General features: G+C 41.2%; 1 long non-coding RNA gene across 1 annotated transcript; it reads left to right on the top strand.

Annotated features, from left to right (window-relative positions):
- The first annotated feature begins 2,924 nt into the window (after nt 1-2,924).
- On the top strand, nt 2,925-21,660 carry LOC133487119 (uncharacterized). Its single transcript, XR_009791211.1, has 3 exons — nt 2,925-3,033; nt 20,520-21,122; nt 21,210-21,660. It is a non-coding gene; the product is annotated as an uncharacterized LOC133487119 (long non-coding RNA).
- The last annotated feature ends 4,616 nt before the right edge of the window (nt 21,661-26,276 follow it).

The following is a 26,276-nucleotide window of genomic DNA, read 5'->3' on the forward strand; positions in this document are numbered from 1 at the left end:
ACTGTTGTTTACTCAGCACAAACCATGTGGTGGCTGCGGTGGTCCAGAGAAGCTGAGGGATCAGTCAATGACTTCTGGGCAGATCACATTTTTGAGAAAAAGCTCTGCTGCCTGACAAAACCAGAGCATCTGTGTCTTTTTGACCTTATTCAACTCAAAACATGCAAATGAAACAAAGGATATGAAGTTCACAGCTCAGTTTTTTTATGGATTAATTCTACCATCCCAGGGGAAGAGTGAGATTGTATTGTGTCCGGCCTTCACAAAAATAAACATGCACTTAACCACTGATTGCAGCTCATGAGAGAAGGCCATCTATTACATGAAACCTCAAAGCATAGTTTGCTGATTACAGATACTGTGATAAATGCATTCATGCTAGCACTATCTCAAAGGCAGTCGCTGCCTGTGACCAGTGGTGACTCGCCATCAGTACTGATCATCAGAAGGTGGGCACGGGAGGTCTGTTTCAAATTGATCTCCATTCACTGTTTGTGTACGAGTGGGCTGTTTCTTCTATACTGAAGTATTGAAAGAGGAAATGGGCAGAGTTTGAACATTTTGTCTATCAAAAATGATAACACAATATTATATCACGACAGGTGGTCCTTGTTTTTTCGACAGAGTTCCGTTCCTATGGTGGCAAAACAACCCGAAACCATATTTAAATCGGAACGGCAAGGGTGAAAAGACTTCCATGCTGTACATGTAAAGTAGTCTAAGGAAAAACGGTAACGGGCAGTAACTGAGCCTCTTTAACACTACTACTACTACTACTACTACTAATACTACTACTACTACTACTACTAATAATAATAATAATATTGATAATAGTTAGCACATCTGCCTCACAGTTATGAGGTCCCAGGTTCAAATCCAGCATTCCTGTGTGGAGTATGCATGTTCTCTCCTTGCCTGCATGGGTTTTCTCCCACATTCCAAAAACATGCATGGTAGGTTAATTGAAGACTCTAAATTGCCCGTAGGGGCAAATGTGAGTGTGACTGATTGTTAGTCTATATGTGCCCTGCAATTGGCTCACACCCAGTTCAGGCGGTACCCTGCCTCTTGCCTGCAGTAAGCTGGGATAGAATCCAGCATCCTACGACCCTAATGAGGATAGATGGTGTAGAAAATTAAATAGATAATAATAATAATAATAATAATAATTTCTGAACATGTTTCTTTCTGAATGTTTGTAAACAAAAGGCACCAGAATACTTCCGGGTGGAAGAAAAGTGAATGACCTGAACTGGAACGATGAGAAAAACGTGTTTTAGGTTAATTTTCTATTTCCTTAAAAAAAAAAAAAAAAAAAAAAAATCTGAATTCAGTCAAACCTGTGGTGAGGAGGACAAACTGAGTGGATGTCTTAAATAAACCAAACCTCAATCATCATGTTTGTGTGGGTTGTCTTAATTTTGCAATAGATAATGTTAATCGGCTCTGTTGTTTTAATGCTGAATTCAATCCTAGGTGCCGACCGAAGCTACGGACTACAGGCTTTAAATGTAAATTATTGCCTGTTTTGGATCTCACCACATCACATCTTTCCGACTGACACTTCACACATTCAAATTACAGCGATAGAGAAGGTGGCTCAAATCATCATTGAAGACGTTTACCCTTTTCTTCTCAATCACTTTGCTTTGTCAAATGACATAAAAGGGTTTATTTACTAGTGGTGCCATCAGAGATTGCTTGGGCTTTGTACTTGTGACTTAATGGTGAAATGCCTTATAATTCTACTGTACTATATTATGCACTACTCCTGGATCCCACTGTGTGGATCCAGTGGTTTAGACTTCAACCGGATAAATGCTGGTATGGGCTCCTGGACCCTTCTCCCTGCTAGAGGGATATGTCCGTCGGCTAGAAAAAAAAATGTGATAACTGCAGAGGTGACAGCCAAACCTCCCCCCCCCCCCCCCCCCCCCCGATAGCGTGGGTTGTAGTCCTGCTAACTGCAGAGAACCTATTAAGACTCAAATCAGATCAGCCCCCTTGTAATCTCGCCAGAAAAATGAATCAGCATCGAGTCTCTGGTACCCTGTCTGAGAGAAGCAATGATTAGAGGTTTAGCAGATTATTCTCGCTTAACCTGAGGTTTTGACTGCAGTCTGTAGATAACTGGCCCTCCTTCTGTGGCCGAGCAGACCTGCTAAAGATGGATGACCTTCACCCTAACAGGAAAGGTAACACTCTTTCTAGAAACATAAATGTTTGAGCTTACCATGACAAATGACTTTAGAACAGGCAAGGATACAGGTGATTAGAGAGCCTGTTAGGATGAGTGTGGAGTCTATCAGGTTAACCAGTGCTATGCTGGACACTATGAACATACATAGTTTCTTAGAAAGAACCAAGTGTCAGGCTAGACATATTGATCCAATACTGACTGTTGTTTTTCAGACTAGTGCGTTATTAACTGATGGAGTACTCTGAGATAAATTTTAGAATTCTTCTGTTAATCTTACTTGCGACAGTCTTCTAGTGACACCGAGAGCTAAAAAGAAATCAGCAGGTTCTAAAGTGTGCTCTAGTCAGGCTCCAGGCTAGATATATTGATCCAACACTGACTGTTGTTTTTCAGACTAGTGCGTTATTAACTGATGGTGTACTCTGAGATACATTTTAGAATTCTTCTGTTAATCTTACTTGCGACAGTCTTCTAGTGACACCGAGAGCTAAAAAGAAATCAGCAGGTTCTAAAGTGTGCTCTAGTCAGGCTCCAGTAGTCTGGAATATTCTACCTGCAGAAATGAGAGCGTCTACCTCTGTAGATGTTATGACATTTTCCTGTCTCATTTTACTTTTTGTTTATGTCTCCACAGTCACCTTTGGAAGCGCTGGTAGGGGAAGCTGCCTTGTCACACCTGTTGGAAATCATTGCCATATTGTATTTAAACTCAGTCACAGCAGAAGGAAGGTGCCAGATTATTGCATCAGATTGCTTGTCAGCATTGTTTCCACAATTTGTTTTTATTCTGTCCTTTTCTTGCCAGCGTGCTCTTGTTCCATCTACATCTCCTAGTAAGTACTGCTGTGTTTTTCTGTCTTTGTTTTTTTTTTCTACCTTGTGTAGGCTAGACTCAGTTATTTTTTTGTAACTCTACCTTGTGTAGGGCAGAGTAGGTTATGGTTTCATTTTGTTACTTCTACCTAGTGTATGTTCGATCCTGTTTTTTTCATAGGGTTACCTTCCTTCCGCCGTGGCTCCGTCCTCCTCCTTTAGTTAGTTATAGTATATGTTGGTAACTATTTTGTGAGAACCTTTCGTCATTGTTATCTGTTTTTGAATTTTTCGCTTTCCTTTGCATTTCACAATTGCATGCTTCCTTGGTTTTGCATGAAGGCTATTAAACGGCTGAAGGATTGTCAGGTCTGCTTCCGGGTCCAAGTTACGGTTGAAGCCAACCGTCACAGTTGAAATATTATATGGTCTGGTCTAGTGGTGTCACAATACCAAAATCATGACTTTAATACTATATCTGCATAAAGTACCTTGATACCGATGATACAATTGCAAAAATCTCAAACATTAGTAAAAGCAGTGGAATGAAAATTGACAAAACAACTTCAAATACTTTTACTTTTACAAATACTATTGAGGAGGGCTGGCAGTTCCTGGGATCGGTGGAATTGGTGGAAGCGTCATTGCTCCAAGTTGTTGGAAAGACGGAGTTTGAAAGATCGATCGAGTGAGTGATGAGTGTGAGAAAACACACAGTTATGCTCATATATTTGATTACCCAGGAATAATTTGTAAGATGGGTAAAATTCTTTAAAGAAAACATGAAGGGCTAGGCGAAACACATTTAATTGTATTTTAATGGGATTCTAATTAAATTGCCAAGCGTTTCAGAAAAGCATTATCATTAAACAAAACATAACCATAAAGAAATAAAGGAAATTGTTGACAAAATAAATAACAATTACGAACAGAAACAAGCAATGGATTCATTAAATTCTGACTCATTGGCACAAGATTGGAATACAGTGTACAGAGAGAAAGCTATAGATATACAAATTTTTTAGATACTGTATATTTATATCACTATATCATTATCATTGTCTAATCCGTCAGTACCTAAATAAGAATAATCGGTGGCTAACAAAGGGTTTGCAAAATGCAAAATACTCTTTACAGACATTTTATAAAATTTAGGGCAAAGGAATCTGAGAACGGCGGCACGGTGAGAGACTGGTTACAGCGTCTGGCTCACAGTTCTGGGGAACGGGGTTCAAATCCCGGCCCCGCCTGTGTGGAGTTTGCATGTTCTCCCCGTGCCTGCGTGGGATTTCTCTGGACACTCCGGTTTCCTCCCACATCCCAAAGACATGCAGGGTAGGTTAATTGACAACTCTAAATTGTCCGTAGGAGTTAATGTGTGTGCGAATGGTTGTTTGTTTATATGTGCCCTGTGATTGGCTGGCAACCAGTTCAGGGTGTACCACGCCTCCTGCCCGATGATAGCTGGGATAGGCTCCACCCTTGTGAGGATAAGCCGCTCAGGCAATGGATGGATGGATGGATGGATGGAATCTGAGAACAGATATAAAGAATAAGATATATATATATATGTTTATATATATATATATATATATATATATATACACATACACACACACACACACACACATCCACACACTATGTGTGTGTGTTTGTATGTACACGGTATATAAATTACATCTACAGTACAGTATGTATGATATATATAGTCAAACAAAAATATTGAACCACCCTTGTTTCTTCAATTTCCTGTTCATTTTAATGCCTGGTACCACTAAATGCATTTTAGCTGAGGAATACATAAGCTTATGGGTGGATCGGACTACAATACAAATTTGGTCTTTAACGATTGCTCGATGTCAGACTACTACCACAAAATCTTGCTGTATCTCGTTCAGACAGTGGCAACACTACATGACATATATTCCGATGCCATAATCACGTCTTTTACGATCACTAGGCTTTATCTTGTCAAATCAAACACTGTCGGAGGGGTGAAACCAGAAAACGTGTCACCGGTCAATGCGACCGAATACACCTGTTACCATGGTGACAACAACAACAATGCATGGCAACGATCTATTGTGTGGGAAAAAAAGAACGAAATGAGGAAAATCGTTCGGTGGTCATCACCGGTGCTCGGGAGAGGACGTTCATTCAAGGATTGCTTGAGGTATGTTCATGTACTTTTAATACGATACTGCTCGCAAGCTGGCAACTAAACGTTATGTAGCCTAGCAAGCTAGTGCTAGCACTAACGGTTGTACGTAAACATGCCGGCGTTCTGTCGAATCATGCTCTCAAGCTTCGGTAAACATAGGTTTGTGCGCGTGAATAAATGTTGACAACGATGACCAAGTATGCCGATAACAGCAAGCACAGGAGGCGATGCGCCAGTCACAATACGCAATCCTATTGGTCGAAGTCAAGGTGTGCTGTCGGAGAGTTGTCGTTGATACGTCACACTACACGGAAGATATCCAAACAATCAAACATGCTAAACTTTTCATTTTGGCGTCGTATGGCTATCGTAGGGCCTAATCGTTGGTCTTGGATTATGTTACATTACAAGAAGTTTTATCGTTCCCGACAAAATATGTCGAGCCCGATCTGGAATATCACCCACGAAAGCTAATCGGGCCAATATCGGGGCTAAAATCCTGTAGTCTGATCTAGGCATTAATTGTATCATTAAATATGATTTTGGTTCTTATCAAGAAAACCACTGAAAGTTGCTATCAGCTCCTATATTAAACTCTTATGAGCTATTTTGTTGTCATCATGATATTTGTCCAAACAAATGTACTTGAGTTGCACCAGACATTAAAAATGGGGGAAAAAAAATGAAGAAAAAAGGAGTCAAAATTTTTTTCATGACTATATTAATTGTTGATATTTACTCATGCATAATACTGTATAAGCTTTTAGTGTGCCGTATTTTTGTATTTGACTGCATTTGATTTCTCTCATAAACAATACACAATAACTATACATGCTTTTGTCCGGTACTGGTACCGGTATTTGGTGCAACATTAGTCTGGTCACAGTACACGCGAGTCTTAAAAGTGGTGCCATGGCTGTTACCGGTAATTTAGTTATTTTTGTTTGTATGTCGTTGTTTTTTTCTTGTTTGTTTTTTTTTGCCTTTTTCTTTCCTTTAATAGAAAAGATACAGCAGCTATTATAATTAATTCAATATAGGATTTAGGATGCATGTATACAGTATTATCTTACTCCTTATTACATTACTATAATGTTACAGTATACTGATGTTCATAGAAAGTAATAGTGATAAAGAATCATACAGAAGATGAGATAGGGGTAGGATTTTTCACTTCTTCCTACTCCTTTTCGAAAATATGTAATAACCTGATTTAAATTTTTTTTTTAATCATTTCATCTTGTTTATATTCTTTTTGGGATGTCATTACATGTTCAAAATAAAGAAATCAATCAATCAAATAAAATATTTCAATTTCAACTTCTACATTTTTGCATTTACTTAAATGCACCTGGAAGCTGCTGCTTCTCCCTCTGGAAAGTTTAATCCATGTCCAAGAGTCAATTTCCCTGGATATGATGTTTTTTTTAATGTGATTTGACACTAAAGTACAAACACACTGACTTTGTGCTTTTATGTTGGAACTTTCGCTTCTCTGCTGTTTGTATTTAGATATTTAGTTCCGCCTCAAACATTTAGATATGTATTTAACATCCATCCATCCATCCATTTTCTGTACCGCTTTTCCTCAAGAGGGTCGCGGGCGTATCCCAGCTATCTTCGGGCGAGAGGTGAGGTACACCCTGAACTGGTTGCCAGCCAATCGCAGGGCACATACAAACAAACAACCATCCGCACTCACATTCACACCTACGGGCAATTTAGAGTCTTCAATTAACCTCGCATGCATGTTTTTTCAGATGTGGGAGGAAACCGGAGTGCCCGGAGAAAACCCACGCAGGCACGGGGAGAACATGGAAACTCCACACAGGCGGGGCCGGGATTTGAACCCCGGTCCTCAGAACTGTGAGGCAGACGCTGGATATATTGAACATTTGGATTTAAGCTTTACATATATTTAACATTAGATGTACAGTATATTCAACACACACACATACACACACACACACACACACACACATATATATATATGTATGTATATATATATATATATACACACACATATATATATATATATATATATATATATATATATATATATATATATATATATATATATATATATATACACAGTTTTTCGCAGTTAATGAGGACCAGAATCCCCCGCAAAAGGTGAAAAACCGTGAAGTAGGATTTCGCCCCCCTCCGCCCTAGGAATTTTTGTGTATGTGAATATGGGTACCAGAATGTTTAAAATATGGAAACAGTATTTATGCTTTACATATTTGAGACAAAGATTACAACAGTACACGCATTTACTTAAATCTTTCATTATAAAACCTTTTCAGTAATTAACATTCATCAGCATTTCCTTCTGAGAGAGGCGAAGAGGCTTGCGTTGGTGGCGGAGGAGAGGCTCTCACTTGACCCGTGGAGGCTTTAGGTTCTCTCGGAGACTCTTCTGCTGGAGGCGCTGATGGTGTAGCTGGGGTTTTACCTTGGAGAAAAACATGGTGATGGGTAGTTGTTGTCTTTGTTTTTTCTTTTGCTTCAAAATTCCCTGTACAAGGACATAACCCCGTCATATCTAAAGGTTTCACTTTTTCGCTGATGGTCATCTTCTTCTTCCTCTTGGGCGCCCCGGAGGAAGTTTTCGCAGGGACACAGCGCTTAAGTGGCATTGTAAGGGCTTAACTAATCAAAAAAATTTATCGCGAACACAACACTAAGATACAGTATGCGAGGCAGTCAACAGCGTGGATGAGAATGGCGAGACACAACAAGGGAGAGATGACGTTCCACGTTCCAAGAGCCAGCTTCTGTAGCCGGGGATAGATCCGCCTCCTTTATCTGAGCCTGATTTCACATTATTTCTACTCGACGGCCACCGCCCAGCTCACACTGCACCCGACCCCTATGGGCCCACCCGCAATTATGGAGTCCATCGGAAGGGAGACCCATGTTACCCTTTCGGGCTGGGCCCAGCCGGGCCCCATGGGTGCAGACCTGGCCACCAGGCGCTTGCCTTGGAATTACTTCGCACCCACCAAAACTTTAGAGCATGATCTGATAGAATGCTGGCATGTTTACGTACAAACGTTAGTGCTACCATGAGCTTGCTTGGCTGAATGTTTTGTTGTCTGCTTGTGAGCCGTATCGTATTAAAAGTACGTGAACATACCTCAGGCAATCTGTGAATGAATGTCCTCTCCAGAGCATTGGTGATAACCACCACACGTTTTTCCTTAATTTATTTTTCACCTCACACATTAAATTTGTGCGATCTATCGTTGTTGTCATCGCCATGGTAACGAGTGTATCCGGTCGCGTTTGAGTTGACAAGATAAAATGCAGTGATCGTAAAAGATGGGATGCGGTGGTATCGGAATACAAGATTTTATTGCAGTAGTCAGACATAATGCAATCGTGAAAGACCAAATTTGTCTTGTAGTCTGATCCACGCATTACGTGTTGTCTGTCTCAGACGTGTTGTCTGTCCGACACCACCGACATGTTTTTTTTTTTAAACAACTGGCGGTCAGATATTTACACTACTACATCAAAAGACGTGAATAAACTAGCTTTTGGATTCAAATATACTGTACACGACGGCGACACGGAATAAATGTTTTTTGCGAAGCCAATCAATGACATCATTGATCAGATCAGCGAATTATGACATTAAAGCCGATCATCCGATCAGCATAAAATGCTAATTATCGGCCGATACCAATCAAGCCAATCAAATCGGTGTAAAGTCTATGTGAGTCATCAATTTACTCATCATAGGGGGTCTTTTAGCTGTGATGGTAGCAGCAAAATGAATTCTGAAGTTAACAAAACCATTTTGTCTGGCAATATACAGAAAAATGCATCCAAACTAATTGGGAGAAGCTTCTTCATGCAACAAGACAATGACCCAAAACACACTGCCAACACAACATAGGACTTCATCAGGGGGAGACTGAAAGGGGCTGCAGTCAAAGCCTTGAAAAGCATTTCAAATGAAGAATGTCGCAGTCTGGTGAAGTCAATGGGTCATAGGCTTGATGCCAAACTGCCAGACAAAATGGTTTTGTAGACTTCAGAATTCATTCTGCTGCTACCATCATGAGTTACATCATCAATAAAACTAGTGAGCCCGTTCCAGAAGCAGCCATGCAAGCCCAAGCCATGACATTACCTCCACCATGCTTCACAAATGAGCTTGTGTTTTGGATCATAAGCAGATCCTTTCTTTCTCCATACTTTAGCCTTTCCAACACTTTGGTAGAGGTTAATCTTGGTTTCATCAGTCCAGAAAACTTTGTTCCAAAACTTTTGTGGCTCATCTCTGTACTTCTTTGCAAAATTCAATCTGGGCTTCCGATTCTTTTTGCTGATGAGTGGTTTGCATCTTGTGATTTAGCCTCTATATTTCTATTTTTTAATTTAAGTCTTCTTTGAACAGTGGCTTGTGATACCTTCTCCCCTGCCCTGTGGAGGTTGGCAAACCATTTTGTCTGGCAATTTAAAAAAATATGCATCCAAACTAAACAGGAGAAGCTTCATCATGCAACAAGACAATGACCCAAAACACACTGCCAACACAACAAATAACTTCAACAGGGGGAAAAAGTGGAAGGTCTTAGACTGGCCAAGTCAATCACTGGACCTTAATACAATAGAGCATGCATTTTTTACCTCCTGAAGAGGAGACTGAAGAGAAAAACCCCCAGAAACAAACAAGACCTGAAAGAGGCTGCTGTCAAGGCCTGTAAAAGCATTTCAAATGAAGACTTTAACAGTCTGGTGAAGTCAATGGGTCACAGGCTTGATGCAATTATGCATGAAATAAAATCTAGAATTCCAAACATTTGTATCATATTCATCTTTTGATCTGAAACCCAAATGTCTTTAGTTTACAACAACAAAGGAATCGAGTCCGAGTAGACTATGTTCCGCGCCTCCATTGCTGAGGCGGGTGACTGGAGCTGTGGCCGTAAGGTGGTCGGTGCCTGTCGTGGAGGCAATCCCCGAACCCGTTGGTGGACACCAACGGTGAGGGATGCCGTCAAGCTGATGAAGGAGTCCTATCGGGCTTTTTTGGCCGGTGGGACTCCGGAGGCAGCTGATGGGTACCGGCTGGCCAAGCGGAATGCAGCTTTGGTGGTCGCTGAAGCAAAAACTCGGGTATGGGAGGAGTTTGGTGAGGCCATGGAGAAAAACTTCCAGACGGCTTCGAGGAAATTTTGGTCCACCATCCGGCGTCTCAGGAGAGAAAAGCAGTGCACCACCAACACTGCATATAGTGGGGATGGGGCGCTGCTGACCTCGATTCGGGACGTTGTGAGTCGGTGGGAAGAATACTTTGAAGACCTCCTAAATTCCACCGACACGCCTTCCCATGAGGAAGCAGAGGTTGCTGGGGCATCTGATTCGGATGCCTCCCTGGTGAGGTGTTCCGGGCACGTCCCACTGGGAGGAAACCCCGGGGACGACCCAGGACACGCTGGAGAGACTATTTCTTTCGGAAGAGCTGGATGAAGTGGCTGGGGAGAGGGAAGTCTGGGGTTCCCTGCTAAAGCTACTGCCCCCGTGACCCAACCTCGGATAAGCGGTAGAAATGGATGGATGTTTGAAAATAAGTGTGGCTTGAGTCTTTAGCCACATCTTCACCTTTTTTTCTATTCTTCTTTTCTATTCCATGCAGTGGCCATTTGGCGGAAATGCCACTTCCTCGTTCATAAATGAACCAATTCTACCCGTACAGCATGCAGTTAGCCATCAAAGTATGCCCACAACTCGAAAAAATACATCTTCCCTGAAGTGTGTTTGAGGATATTTGGGCTCACGTCTCTGCTGTCTGGCCGCATGTGCGTTTTGTTGTGAGGCAGCAGCGAACCACACAGGATCCATCACACCGCAGCCCCATTCCAGCTAGACAGTGGTTAGAGTACATGGCAAACATCCATCAGCCACTCGCATTGCAGGAGAGGATGAGGGGGGGGGGGAACCTTGCTGCCACCGCCGAAGGCTGCAGCTCGACGGGCACAGGCCCACACCTGCGTGTACCACTGATGATTTCCACCCATCGCGATTGATAAGTCCCTCCATAGACCAACAGCCCAGTGAATTTCAATGGAAACTAAGGGGCAGAGTGACTCTATGCGACCCGTGATTGCGTGTGCTGTGTATCGCTCCTCTCTCACACTTCTTGCAGCCAGCGAAGCAGGGAATCTCCAAAAGAAGTATTTGCTTCACAAGTGGAGGTGGGATTTTCAAAGCACCCAGCGACATGTACACAGTATCTGGAAGCTCAAAGAATGTCTCAATTCTTGACAATTTTTAAGCCTGATTTCACATACTTTGCGATTTTTTTTAATCCATTCATTCATTGCCTCGCTTGTTAACATTACTCTTTTCTGTGGTGTGTCGAATTTACAAGATATTTTTGGGCCTTCTTCAAATAGTTCTTTGTCACTCAAACTGTCTTTACTGTTTATGCCAACGGGAGAGACCCTCATTTTGTTGTTGCAAGCAACCAGAGGGATCTGTTAGCTGAAGTGCCAGGATGAAGCAGCCATTTTGTATCCACACAATAACAGACAGCAAAGTAAATGATGTTATTCCCCAGATATGAATTAATATGTATGAGTTTGTGAAAGTGTCAGAACTATTTCTTTACCGTTATTACGATTGTATAAAGACTAGAGTGTAATGGGTTTAATAGTAGTTGGGATAATTTATGCACTTGTATCTGCAGAGGTCAGCACATTGTGAAAATTAAATTAAAGTCAATTGTGCAACTCACGATTTTTATGAAGCTGGTTATGTCTTTACCATTATGCACATTTATCCACATAAACCAAGGTGGCATAAAGAATTGCTAAATTTCAGCATGTCACATGGGGGAGCTGAGACGTGCGACATACTCTGACAACGAAAGAGACTGCAAGATTTCCCAGATGAAATTTTGGCGACTACGCTGCAAAATCAGATTAGCAACCCCAAATTTTTATTTCCTCCTCATCCATTTGTTTTTACTCTTATTATGGGGCTGATTTTTATTGATTGCTTTTTTTCCAATCCCTGCTGACGCCAAGTTACCATCGAAGATTTAATCGACAGATCTTTGGATCGCTTCATCATGCAAGCTAGCGGAGCCCACCACGGCACTGCAGCAATCTGCTGAAAAGGCGAAAGGCTAACTCGTCTACTAGCACTTTGCTTTCCCGAGGCACATATTCAAGTCCTCTCCTCCACGGATAAGAAGCTATTAGTTCTCGATCTATTACACCCAGAGATGAAGGAGCTCAAAACCACCACGCAACAACAGTTCATAGAGCTAAAAGAAGACAATGCCGAACTTCAGTCAGCCCTGAAAGTGATGACAATGGAGGTAGATGTTCTCAAGAAAGAAAACCAAAAAAAAAAATCAAAGAAGCAATGCTGGACTTCCAGTCAAGAAGCAGGCGGGCGGGATAACCTCATCTTTTCTGGCATTTCCGAGAGTACACCTGATAATCTAAAGGCTCAAGTAAAAAACTCGACAGCGCTGAAAATCTCGAAGGATACACTCTCTAACATCACCTTCCACGAGTACACAGGCTAGGAGGACCACAAGCAGGGAGTCATTTCCGTCCAATTATCGCCAAATTCGAACATTTCCAGCAGAAAGTATTTGTAAAGTCAAAAGGACGGTAGCTGAAGGGTACAAAGTTTGGGATGAATGATCAGTTTTCTCGCGAAATCAACAAGCGACACAAGCTCTTGTACCCTCTAATGAAGAATTAGGGACAACAAGGAAAACGCGCCTCACTAGTTGTGGTCAAACTACACATTGACGGTCAACTGTTCCGTGATTCCAAAGTCACCCCTTGGCTCTTCTCATAGATGAGTATTCCTTTCAAGTTTGCTCTAGTATTTGGTATATAGTGTAGAAAAATTGTTTAGTAATGTGTTTAGAAAAAAATAGGGAATTGCGCATGTCCTATTGTACCCTCGACTCATTGACATGGGTAATTTACCATATTTTCTTTGTATTTATCTTTTTTCCCATCTTTATGGCACCCCCCCCCCCCCCCCACTTATCGAATGCTCACTCCCCCCCATCTCTCCCCCCCACCCTACGCATATGTATCGCATGCTACCTGTGCTTGTATGTTTAACTCGTGATATATTCCCATGTTTTTTCTATGCAGAACTCATACAAAACATTCAATACCTCAATACATAATACCTCCTAACACAATTTCATATTACCAGCTACACAGTAAGAAAGTTCCCATTAGACAATATTTCTGAGAGTAATCTACCTTTCCCACACACGTATAGATGATACACTCACACAGATTGTCCCAGATTGATTCACTTATAACAATTGTACACTAGTAATGGCGATCTTGTAGCATCATGTCCATCAGAAATTTGGCTTTGGTGACTCTTATATTCACTGGCTCGCAGCGTTATCCAACTCACCCAAACTGTCACCAAACGTTTCACTTTACAAAGACGAACTGGACGAGGATGCCCTCTCTCGCGCCTGCTATTCGCACTATTTATCGAATAGTGCGAATAGCAGGGGCGAGAGAGGGCATCCTTGTCCAGTTCGTCTTTGTAAAGTGGCGTAATGCAATAGCAATACGGCAGAACACTAATATTAAATATATATATATAAATATCAATTGGTCAAAATCAATAATACTCCCTATAACTACGGTTGGGCATCGTTTGAATTTCAGCAATTCCGGTTCCTTAGTTCGATTCCGGTTCCAACCGATTCTCGATTCCGATTCTTTTAGGTGGCTGGGTCAAAAAGGCTAAACTATGTATGTTTTTATCCCATGAACCCCTAAATGTAACTGGTATACTTCAAATAAATTTTACTAACATATTTTCAACAAAATGATTCAAGTTCTTCAATTTTTCTTAGATGTCACAAATTGTGTACCACCTCAGTGGAATGACCCATATAAAAGGTGACGTGGTTCCCTTTACGAGACAAAACAAGTTTGATTCTGACGTTAAACGTCTATCGAACTAAACTGGAAGTGAACGCAGACGTTCACCTTCGACAAATGTATTTCTTAAATAAATTACGATCTTTCCAAATGCCAATATACGCGACACAGGTAATGGCTAATGTTAACAAGGCACTTGTATACTGTACATGTGGACTTGTGTTTTGCTACTTAATTGTGATTGACACGCACAACCGAACAAACTTTTAATGCTGTACACATGCATCGTTCCTTCAGTCACTGTGATATTACCACTCCTACGCAAATCACAAAACCAATCACATACTAACTATTCTCCACCTGGTTGCTTCGATTTAACTTTAGGATATCATAACATTTCAACATTCTTTGATATCACCGCGCAAGCAACATTAACTGGCTTTAATATCTTGAATGCAGGTTACATCCCAAAGCGCTGCTGACTGCCTTGAAATGTTTTTGTTTTTTTTCGTAATCAGAAATCAGATGCCTTATCTTGCAGGTGCAGCTCCTGAACTTGTATGGAACATTGAAGAAAACAGGCTCTGTATTATTTCATGAAAATTTAGCCTCTGTTGATTTTCTGACTAAGCCTAAGTTTATCAACTTGGGCTAATGGGAGTTCATAGAACTTCATTACAACATATTCATATTGACTACCTGAACCAGATTCTATTTCATTTTATTCCATGAGAGGATGAAGAGTGAAACAAGGGGAATGATTTGAACTCTTGTTTAAGAACTTTATCTTTATCTGGATTAATTTCTTTTAATTAGACATGAGTCTGATATAGTAAAGTACATCTGTAAGCTTATCTGCTTTTAAATGTTGCTCCAAGATGTGCTTCTCTCTTTTATCCGTTACTGTTCACAAATGGTTTTTGGAACAGTTTTTTGATGTTTTTATATACCAGTCAATTTGTGTGGGTTGCTCAGTGTACATTACAGTATTTACTGTATAAGGCTACTATTTTCAAATGCAGTTAACTGCATAACAAATATAACAAGTTATATGGGTTACAAGCAAGTTACCAAAAAGTTATTGTACTCTGCGAAGCTTGACGTGATACCAATGCTTGCATGCCTGAACACGTCGCCAACACAGAAAGGTCCTTTTTGAGAAAAAAACTAAAATATTCAAGCATTAAATTCAGTGAGAAGGGAAGACAAGAACAACATTTTCCAACCACATTTCTAAGAATTGTGGGAAATGAGTGTGGTGGCATCAGTGATGCCAAAGTTACCTTGAAAAAGGTACTTTTTTACTTTACTGATTACTTGATCTTAAAAGTAACTGTTACTTTACTCATTACTTGATTTCAAAAGTTACTAAATTAGATTATAGCTACGTTTTTAGTTACTTTAAGCAGCTGCCAAGTGGCAGCAATATCACTTATTTATGGTACCAAAAAAGCATGAGCTTAACCATACCCATTACTTGGTCATAGATAGATAGATAGATAGAGATCGACTGTAGCAACCCTGCATACTGTTCGAGTTCTGTGGTTTCCAATTGTGTGGGTGTGCTGAAGGCAACTGTATGTATTCGTGTGTGTGTGCGCGTGTGTGTATATAAACGTGAAGGAGAGTGGCGGTTACATGCTCCCACCATCGTAATTTGGATGCGAAGAGTAAGAAAACATTTTTTGTTCCCGGTGGCAAGTTCAAACAGCTGTTTAACTAGCAAAGCTGTGGGTGATTGACAGAGGGAGAAGCACTTATGTGAACTTCAGCGGCGGTGCAGCGCTTAAACCAGCTCACAAGCAGTCTGGACTCCAGACGAAGTTGAAAGCTCTCACTTTTCATTGTAAATATGTACGTTTTTCCATTGTATTATTGTATTGTAAGTCCTTCAGTGAGTCAGTCGTTACCTCCCTGACCGCAACTTCGGTATGAATAATTAACCCACAATGTATTGTGCATTTAACACGCCAGTAAAACCCAACTCTTAATGTGTAAATAAAAAAGTAACAACAATAAAAAGATGCCACTGAAGTCGTTTAATTGGGACTAATTACTGGTGTGTGTTATGAGGTCAGTAAGGAGAAATCTTTTGGCGCTTAGGCAGCTTTATTTTGTACTTTAAATCTGGCTGAAAATATTGAATGGCGAAAAGTGCGAGAAGGAAGCAATTGGAGGTTTTACCACTGAGATTTTGTTTTGGTTTGGTTCCATGTTAAAATGCTGTTTGTTGTCAGTATTGTACTGTACGTTTGACATTGATTGACCAAAACATGAATGACATTCAATTTATAATACAGTGTGGTTCAGCACCATTACCTACAATAATTAAAACAAAAGTAACAATGTCATTCAAAATAACCTTACCAGGTCACAAATTTGGCTGTTGTTAGAATTAACAGAAACCTAAGCCTCGGGGCTAACGTTATGTCAGTAAATTGCATTAACGTTAAACTCAATGATTTGCATGACATTCATCTTTCTGTTTTTTCATCTTTCTACATTCAGCATTCTGTGTCGGGTCACTGGTATTCGCTTTTCTGGTCATTCTCAAATGCTCCCACACTAGGGGAATTTTGTCTTCTTTTTCGCATTTGTCCTCTCTGACATCGTCACCATCTTCTCCTTCTTTTGTTGTGTCTAACGGCAGCTTGCAAACTACCGCATGGTCACCATTTATTTCGCGCTCCTTAAGTCAAGTACGTACACTTCTCTGGCGCCTCTTCACTCGCGTTGACGTCCGTCTGCTCTGTTGAGCTTCACAATTCCTTCCTTCCTTTCTTTTTTGCAATTCATGAACTCCTTTAATCCATTTGAGGTCCCTTTTTCTCGTGTGCGAAAGCAAACATTCTTGACAAAATGCACTAAAAGAAATCATAGTTCACTCACACAAGAACACACACACACGCACGTACATACGCACACGAAACAATAAAAATCAGCCGCAATTTGTCCTGACTGAAGAAGCTATTAAACACATTTCAATCATTCCCTCAATCAATCGAGGTTCTGATGAGGTCATAAAACATAACAAGCCACTTTGGCCCTGCTCTGTCCTTCTGAAGTAGGTTTTCAAATCTTTAGCTGAGAATGATCTTTTGCCCTTTGACAGTAGGTGGGGGAGGTGTGATAAAAGAGGGCTTCTTTAATGCAAACATATTAACCCTCACTTGGACATATGGAAGAATTGCACCACCATTCGCCCATACAAAATAGACCACATGATGTCATATTCTCTGGAGACATTTCATAAAAAGGCAATGCACAGCTGTTGGATATATGCTTATACTCCATGGAGGGAAGGTATTTAGGGATTTAGGTTTGATGAGCTTTGTGTGAATAATAACAAAGACAAAAGCATTTTTTTTTTAAATAAATAATAAAAATGTATTTGGCCTGGCTCACTCCTCCCCTCTATATTTGTTGGTTGAGGGTAACCTTGGCATTATTCCAAAGGGCCCCTATGACAATTATTTTCCTTGTTTATTCCTTTCCTATGTATGTATACATATTCCCCCCTTATTTTGTACTCTGGACTTCCTGAATGCCAAATCGTGAAGGGAATTTCGTCTTTTTTTTAGAGAACCGTTTCATTTGGCTTGGCTCACTTTCGGCTCCCAAGCGGCTCGTCGGATTTTTTTGTTGCTTAAATTAATTTGTTACCAACAATAATTCATTTTGCCCAATTATGGGCAAAATTAATTATTTCTATAAATTTATTTTATTTTGTATTTTTTTTGGGGGTGGTTTATTATAAAACTATGCCTTTATTTAGTCACTATACAATTTCACTGGAACAACAAAAAAATTAAATGGATCAAACTATTTACAATTGAACTTTGAACTTTTTTCAACCAAACAAATTTCAAGTGAAACATTGGACTACAAAATACACGCAACAAAATGTAAATTAAAATGTCCATCCATCCATTTTCTATATCGCTTCTCCTTACTAGGGCCGCGGGCGTGCTGGAGCCCATCCCAGCTATCTACGGGCGAGAGGTGGGGTTCACCCTGAACTGGTCGCCAGCCAATCGCGGGGCACAGATAAACAAACAACCATTTGCACTCACATTCACACCTACGAGCAATTTAGAGTCTTCAATCAACCTACCATGCATGTGTTTGGAATGTGGGAGGAAACCGGAGCACCAGGAGAAAACCCACGCAGGCACGGGGAGAACATGCAAACTCCACACAGGCGAGGCCGGGATTTGAACCCCAGTCCTCAAAACTATGAGGCAGATGTGCTAACCCATCAATCACTGTGCTGCCTCAATTAAAATATGTCAAACAGAAATAAAAACATCAGCATTCAGATAACTTGTCTGACAATGACCAAGTCCCTCAGCTTTGAGGATCTGATCTGGTTTCTTCTGGCAGGAAATGATCTGCCCTGTTCTGGAGAAGATTTGGAATTGATTTTGCTATATTTCAGTCTCCAGCACCAGCAGCAACAGTTGCATTAGACAAACTGGCACTTTAATTAATCTCAGGTTTGCTTACTTTGTTACAAATTTTGTTACTTTGTTGCGGACTCTAAATGTTTTGTTGAATTATTTTCTTATAGGGAGAGTCCCTTCTAGGCGCTGAGAGTCAGCAACCTGTGGTCACTGTGCCGACTCACTTTCTCTTTTATTTTGTTGTTACTTTCTCCTTTATGGTACCCCACCCATCCCCTCTCATTTAAAGTGCCTGTAAAGGGACCCAAAAATGTCTTGTAAATTTGACACAACATAGCAGAGTATTGTTAACAAGCCTGCCAACTTTGCCAATTATGTAAAATAAGGCTCCAAATTCATGATAGATAGAGCCAGCCCTCGAATTGCAGGATTGTGTGCACGTGTCTGCTGAAGGTGCTGGATACCAGACCTTCACCTGTCAATCAAATACATTCATTCGCATGCTATGTGCTTAAGTATCTGTAGTCGGGTACTCGCTGAATAACGTGTGCCACTGAGTTTTATAAACAGTTAACATTCATAATTTTTTGGGGACACACATAACAACACTGAGTGGATGCCCGCTGAGCTCCTTAACCCGTTAGCTCGTGGACTAGCAAAAATAATAAACAGTTAACTTTCTGTTAATTGTTGTGTCGAGCTACGCGCAGCATATGGAGTGAGGCTGTGGAGTACTGGACGGACCCCACGCTGGTCTGCTAGTCCAAAAACCTACTAGCTGCTAATAACTACTAGCCACTAGTAACAGGCCACTTTGCAGTGGAGCCATCCAACTCGCCGTCGGCTCGCTGTGTGAGCTACGAGTGGGTCGCCACAGCAGAGACACTGTATCCCAAATAACATAACACGTCAGGGAAGATCCATTATTCAGGTTGGAGGCATAGGTTGATGGCTAACTGCATGATGTACTGGTAGAAATGCGCCAAGCTATTATTAGCAAGTAACTCGCAATTGGGGCGAACAGCCACTGATGCAAACACAGTAACTGATTGCAGAACCCCAGATCCCAAAAACATGTATCGTAGGTTAAATGAAGACTCCAAATTTCCGTAGGTGTGTGAATGTGAGTGCGAATGGTTGTTTGTTTTTTATGTGCCCTGCGATTGGCTGGTGACCAGTTGTGGGTGTACCCCGCCTCTCGCCCAAAGATAGCTGGGATAGGCTCCAGCGGCCCGCGACCCTAGTGAGGACAAGCGGTACGGAAAATGAATGAATTAATTTCTTCATTCCTTAAGTCTGTATTGAATTCTTTCATGGAATCTTTTTAAGTGCAACTATTGGGTTTGGTGTCGATGCAAAATGCCAACGCTTAATGTGAGTGCTCTGGCTCATTATAAACAAGCATTTTTACAGCGCATAGAGTGTACGTGAAATAATTTCCCTGTTTGTATTTACTTTCCGCTTGCTTTGTGATAGTCCTTCCTTTCAACTGTTAATATACCATGGAAGTATTATCCTTCCACATCTAAATTGGCAATCATCAGCATTAGATTATCCCACTTTTCTTTCTCATTGTTATTATCCATCCATCCATCCATTTTCTGAGCCGCTTCTCCTCACTAGGGTCGCGGGCGTGCTGGAGCCTATCATTGTTATTAGTCATGCCAATATATAGAAAGTGAAATTCTAAATACCATATCATTTGCCCACCCTGCACTTTGCTGAGCTATCTTGGTAATCAAAACTCTCCTTTCTGCCCGATGTAATCACAGCTGGGACCATGACAAAAATACATTTTCTCCAAAGTACCTTGCAATGCCAATTAGAATGGTTCCAACACCAGCTTGTGTGCCTTCTGTCCATGGGCTCGGACAGGCATTTCGCATGCCTTGACTATTGAGAAGGTCATGGAGAAACATGGTATTTCATGTGATTTAGGTCTGTTGTTCCTAAAACCTGTTTAATAATTAGACTTGAATATCTCCTTGCCATTATTTTTCCTTGACTTTCAATTAATTTCCAATTATAAATTATTGTAGGGGTTATTGTGGACTACAGAGCCAGCACGATGGTGATGGATGAGCCCACCCCACCCAGCCAAGAGAGGCGGGTGGTCTCAAGGACCCACCCGAGAACAGCCCGCGTGACAGGAAACCACCCACACCAAGGGATCCAGAGCGGTCCACCAGCCTCACCGAAGCACCCTAAAACCGCCGCCCCCAACTGCCAACCACCACACCAGCCCGCCATCCCATGCGCCCCTCTGCAGCACCCCCTGCCATTCACGGGACAGCGAGATGCCCTCCCCCAACCAGTAGAGCCTGCCATAGTAGTCAGCCTCATCCCAGCCGTAGAGTGAGCCAGTGACCCGTGCCAGGTGGACAGGAGGGCGGATAGGCAGGGCACGAGAGGGGGTTCCCACCCCCCACAGCCATCTGGACAGAGGGGTCCACCCCCACGAGCCTCGCCATGAAATTAGTAGATACCTCCCCCCCTGTGACTATGACTGCCAGATCCCCGACTGGCAGTCATTGGCCCCCCGTGTGGTGTGAAATCCTTTTCAATCTATATTCAATTGAATCAATTGTCCCTGAAAAAGACATTTCCAGAATGGCAGCATACAGTATATTGCTCCAAAACCTGTATGTACCTTTGAGCATTAATGTTGCCTTAATAGATGTGCACGTTACCCATGCCATGTGTACTAACACACCCCCATATCATCACAGATGCTGGCTTTCGAACTTTGCACTGATAACAATCTGGATGGTCCTTTTCCTCTTTGGCCCGGAGGACACGACACAAGTGATTTCCAAAAACAATTTGAAACGTGGACTCGTCAGACCACAGTGTCATGGACTGCCCTGCAGTACTGTTTTGGAGCCTGGATGGTGCTTTGCGCCCTCTTGTCCTATCTCTCCCCTCTCTGTTTCAGCTTCTCCTCAAGCCACGCACCTGTCCCCAATCAACCCTCATCACCACCTACATTTAAGCCTGCCTCTTCCCGGAAATCCTCGCCAAAGTATTGCAGCCTCTCCTAGCGGTATCACGGCCCACCATACTCAATTAAGCTACTAAACTCCTCGTTCCCTTGTTAACTCTTGTGTCTCCTCGTTCCCAGTGTTCTTGACCCACGTCATCCCTGCCTGCCACCTGTCCACGCCGCCGCCTGTCAACACATCCAGGACCACTTCCATAACCTTTGCTCAATAAATTGTTCATCATTTTACATCTGCCTCCGCCTGCTCTTGAGTTCAGCTACTTCCCACACGTGACACACAGCACATTTTTCCACTTTGCGTCAGTCCATCTCAGATGCATTCAGGCCCAGATAAGGCAGCGGCATTTCTGGGTGATCGTGATATATGGCTTTCCGTTTGCATGGTAGAGTTTTAACTTGCATTTCTAGATGTAGCAGCTAACTGTGTTAACTGACAATGGTTTAATGACGTGTTCTTGAGCCCACGTGGAAATATCCTTCACACAGGTTTTAATGCAGTGCCGCCTGAGGGATCGAAGGTCACTAGTATTCAATGTTAATTTTTGGCCTTGCCGCTTAAGTGCAGTGATTTCTCCAGATTCTCTGAATCTTTTGATGATCTATTCTACTGTAGATGATGAAATCCGTGAATACCTTTCAATGTTATGTTGAGAATTGTTGTTCTTAAACAATTGGATTATTTGCTCACGCAGTTCTTCACAAAGTGATAAACCTTGCCCCATCCTTGAACAACTGAGGCGGCGGCATGGTTCAGGTGGTAGAGTGGTCGTCTCCCAACCCAAAGGTTATGGGTTCAATCCTCAGTCCCTGTGACAATGTCCAAGTATCCTTCAACAAAATACTGAACCCCAAATTGGTCCTAATGTTGCGTCATCAGTAGGTGAATGAGGAGACAGTGTTAAAGAGCTTTGAGTGCGCTATATAAGTGAAACCCCATTTACCAAATTAATCTTTCCAACACATTTAAAAAGAACAGAGTTCACCAAAGTGCTGTACTGTCAACTCTGTTGTTTTTAAATGTGCTTTATAAATAAATTGGTTTGAATTGGATAAATATCCATTTCAATACAAACTGATACAGAGTGAGTACAGTGGAACCCTGCAGTTCACAGGGGATAGGGACCGCCAATAGCAAAAATCCGCAGATATTTGTTGTCCGTTTTTGGGCTAGGTGCCCCCCAAAAAGGAAAAGAAAAAAAACCTTGTTTTTTTCACATTCACTGTCATTGACGGCATTAGAAGTAAAATATCCATTTTAACTGGGAGGGCTGGCAGTTAATGAGTTAATTGGAAAAAAATTGTGAGGGGGTGGGGAATATCCATCTGCCAATAGGCGCCAAACTGCGAGTATGTGGGGGTCCACTTTATATCTGTTCTGGCATGATAAGGTATATAGAGCCACCATACTACTTGTCTAAACAGCCACAAAAGACACCTTTCAGGGACAGAGTGCGGTCGGGGGGTGCACAAATGCAGAAGTGGAAAAAAGTAAGGACAATAAAATTTGAAATGACTTCCAGCAAAGTAAGCTTCCTTGTAGCCCATGACAAGTGGGCCAATCTAGGCCTTCACCTATGGCGAAGTGTCAAAAACTGATGAATAAATCATGGTGTTCTAGCTTTTGCCCTTGTTTTTGCATTCCTATGTGGTGCAGTGCATTGCGTTCACACCTTGAACTTAATAAAATGTTACCATTATTTTGTCAAGTGTGTGATTCGAGAAGAAAAGGAAAGTGAAGCAGGGTGGTGTTTGTGAACCTTTCAGTGCAGAGGTATTCATCCATCAGAAGGGAAGATCTATTTAACACCTACACCTAAAATGCTCTCCTCCATTGCTCCAAGTGCTCCATTAAAATAATTTTAAGAGTTTTGGTCCTTTCCATTGTCTATCCGAAGTCTTCTTGTCTTCTGTCTCCATCTGAGCATTGTACCATAACTCAAAAAACTTTAGTACTACAGGAAAACAGAGGAAATTGAACAAATGTTGATGATAAAATGGAATCATTTGCTACCCTTCTACTGTCAACCCCACCGCTTAGAATCTTTGTGAGACAAATATTCAGGGTAATAATATTGTGCTTAAGGTTTGAAGGAAAATAGAGTAGAAACGACATTATCAGAAAAACATCCACCCATCCCTTGTACACCTGTCTGGAGTCAGGGCACAAATGACCAAATAAGCATTCTGACTCACACCCTCCCGGAGAATTTTAAGTCTTCACTAACATGTATGTTTCGAAATGTGGGAGGAAGCTGGATCTGCAGAAAACTCACGCAAAGAACAGGAAGAACAGGCAAACTCCACACAGGAAGGCTGGAGTCGAGATTCAAACCTTGAACCCTAATTATTTTAATGTCTGTACTCTTCAAATTTCCTGGAAAGATTGTGCAATATAACTATACAAAAATATTATGCATAAACAATACATTCTTCATATAATGCAGATATTGGGTATATTATCATTCATAATTGTATTGAAATAGTGCATATCACTACATCAATATTACACTACTGTGTATTTACTCTTATGGTACTATTACTGTGGCATGACTATATATAAATATCGTTATCTATATCTATATGAAAAATAGCATTGAACTAAATGAAGGGAAAGTTTTAATTTCATAAATTTTAAATGTAAAATAAATTAGCAGTGGCCAGTAAATATTTTATAACTACAGTATATAAGCATATATTTTCCATCCATCCGTTTTCTCTACCGCTTATCCTCACTAGGGTCACGGGCTGCTGGAGCCTATCCCAGCTATCTTCGGGCGAGAGGCGGGGTCAACTGGTCGCCAGCCAATCGCAGGCCACATAGAAACAAACCATTCGCACTCACATTCACATCTACGGGCAATTTAGAGTCTTCAATCAACCTACCACGCATGTTTTGACGATGTGGGAGGAAACCGGAGTGCCCGGGGAAAACCCACCCAGGCATGGGGAGTTACCCACCGTGTCTCTGTAGCTTTTATCTAGAAAAAATAAATAAATAAATAAATAATCCAAGCAACACATTCTCACACACACACCTTCTAAGTTATATAACAGTCCCGTTAAAAATGCTGATTCAAGGTTGCATGCAAATAACACTTAATACTTCCAAAACTAACCTTGCAGTTCAAAAACAGTTCAAAAACATGTTTGTCTGGTGCAGCATTGTGTTATCCTGGGTAAGGTCATCTTTCATCTTGCAAAAGACATTTTTCCGATGCAGCAGGAGTGTCTTATCAATATTCAAGAATTGCCGTTTTCTATCTGATTGCTCTACTGAAGCAGTTAATTTCTTAAGCCTGTTACTGAGAGCTTGAAGATGCATGGCATGAGAGAAGCAATCACAAGTGCTCTGCATGCAACATCATTTCAACCACTGATTACTTTCATTATCCTGGAGTAATTAGCAATTTACGAGGAAAGTGTACTGTAGGTTCACAGTATCGAGTCCTTTCGAGATTCTAAATAATTTTTTTATCTCACTCAGAATGAATCAGGTTTTTTATTTTGTTTTTGCAGAATGCATATATTTATATAGTCATATGCACAAGAGGCGGCACGGTGGACATGGCATGTTCTCCCCATGCTTGCGTGCTTTTCCCTTGGTACTCTGATTTCCTCTGATATGCCAAAAACATGCATGGTAGGTTAATTGAAAACTCTAAATTGCCCGTAGGTGTGACTGTGAGTGCGAATGGTTGTTGGTTTATATGTTCCCCCGTGATTGGCTGGCACCCAGTTCAGGGCGTACCCTGCCTCTGGCCCGTTAGCTGGAATAGGCCCCAACACGCCCGCGACCATAGTGAGGATACGCAGTACAAAAAATGGATGGATGAATAAATAGGTGTTACACAACAGTTACGCAGTACTTGCGTCGTTATTTTTTCCATTGAGTACTTTACTTTTACTCAAGTAATTATTTAGAGGACTACTTTTTCCTTTTACTTACTTTTCTCAAAGCATCAGGACTCTTACTTGAGTACAATGTTTGGCTACTCTACCCACCTCTGGGCAGGACCAATAAACAGCATCACAAAAAGGTACAGGACATCCATTGTTTAATTTCGACAAGACAGCAGTTGTGTGGATGAGTTAATTCGAAAGTCATGTATATAAACATACACACTATACACTGTTTACACCATCTATATTCTATATTGTGACTCTTTGACTGTACACAGTGTTCATGCAAACATAAAATGCATATTAACAGTTTTTTGTATGAAAAACACATAGTGAGTGTATTATAATTAATCAATGTCATTATACACTATATCACCGTCATTATGATACTTTCACTTTGTAGTGTTACACGCAGGCAGGGGGAGAACATGCAAACTCCACACAGGCGGGGCTGGGATTTGAACCCCGGTTCTCAGAACTGTAAGGCAGAAGCGCTTTACCACTCGCCCACCTATCTATTGTTTTTTAACGAATAGAAGAAAATAGGAACGTCAAACCAGTGCCCAACATAACATTTAAGCAACAAATTAACTCTTAATCTCCTCATAAAATTAAATTTAGCCACGCAAAATGGTCTGAAATGAACTTTTTTTTGGTTTTGTTTCATAAAATATCATCAACACTTTGTGGAAGTTTTTAGCTCCTCAACCGTAATGTCTATCAATGAAAGGGCATGAATGTGGCAATGCTTTACAATGAAAATGTTGTAAATTTAAAGCAATTCAAAGGTACTTCTCAAGCACGTAAGTGACCAGTAGTGCTCAACAACAGCATAAATAATGCTGAGTGATGAAGCTACAACACTGAGTACAGTAATAGTAAAATGTAGTAGTGT

The sequence above is a fragment of the Phyllopteryx taeniolatus genome, chromosome 12, assembly GCF_024500385.1.
Source record: "Phyllopteryx taeniolatus isolate TA_2022b chromosome 12, UOR_Ptae_1.2, whole genome shotgun sequence".
In the NCBI taxonomy this organism is placed as follows: domain Eukaryota; kingdom Metazoa; phylum Chordata; class Actinopteri; order Syngnathiformes; family Syngnathidae; genus Phyllopteryx; species Phyllopteryx taeniolatus.